The following is a 768-nucleotide window of genomic DNA, read 5'->3' as shown; positions in this document are numbered from 1 at the left end:
CACCCCCGCCCCCCCACCCCGGGTGAAAACTGCGGGCGCCGATCTGGGTGCAGCAGCTGGAGGCGGCGGCGGCGCGTCCCGAGGAGGCTGCGGCAAGCACCCGAGCCCAGGTGGGAGCTGGAGCCAGGACAGGCCCCGGGCGCAGGCACAGCCACTGGCGCCAGTGCAACCCTTCCCAGCCCGAGGCTTCGGAAAATAGTCGGAGGGGCCTGCTTTCCGGCAGGGGCCGGAGTGGGACGCCACCGCAGGGCAGGGACCGCGCTGCAAGCCGCCTTCCCGGGAAGGCGCTCCCTGGCTTTCGCCCACCAAGGACGGTTGTCCCGGGCGGGGGCGCTGGAAGAGAACTGGGAGGAAGGGCGCCGAGGACCGCCTTTGGTTCTGCTGTCCACCCGGTCCCGACACCCAGCTGGCCAAGGTGGGGAAGGGTAGAGCTGGGAGGAGAGGCCAGAGGACGGCGAGCTGGAGGGAATCTCGGCCCGGTGACCGCGAGGCGGGCTGGGTGCGGGGCCCTGGAGGAAAGGGAACCGCAGTGCCGCGGGCGGGGACTGGGTGGAAGGCGGGCAGACGGGGGAGGGGAGAACTGGAAAATGATGAGAGAGAGGGAGGGGGCCCTGGATGGGGAGAGAGGAGGATCGGAATATGGAACTGGGAAGGGTGGGGCTCGCCGAGCGGGGGCTGGAGAGCGAGGGAGCGCGGAGCCTCTCCGGGACCGGGCCGCGGGTGCGTGGGCCTGAGGAAATGCGTGGAGTGTGCCCCCCCAGCCGCTGC

The 768-nt window shown here is 71.7% G+C and overlaps 1 protein-coding gene across 2 annotated transcripts in view; it reads left to right on the top strand.

Moving 5' to 3' along the window:
• Positions 1-22: 22 nt before the first annotated feature.
• The window catches only part of LOC102499466 (thy-1 membrane glycoprotein), a 7,903-nt gene continuing 7,157 nt past the window's right edge, over positions 23-768 (top strand). Inside the window, exon 1 of one of the 2 annotated variants that reach the window (XM_006152317.2) lies at positions 23-110. The gene's annotated coding sequence lies outside the window, so the exon portion shown is untranslated. Of the gene's footprint in view, positions 111-316; positions 416-768 lie in introns of those variants that run through there. The other variant, XM_006152318.3, reaches the window with a different exon arrangement.

This window comes from Tupaia chinensis, unplaced genomic scaffold (assembly GCF_000334495.1).
Source record: "Tupaia chinensis unplaced genomic scaffold, TupChi_1.0 Scaffold000348_1, whole genome shotgun sequence".
NCBI classification, from domain to species: domain Eukaryota; kingdom Metazoa; phylum Chordata; class Mammalia; order Scandentia; family Tupaiidae; genus Tupaia; species Tupaia belangeri.
This window is presented reverse-complemented; position numbering and strand designations above follow the sequence as displayed.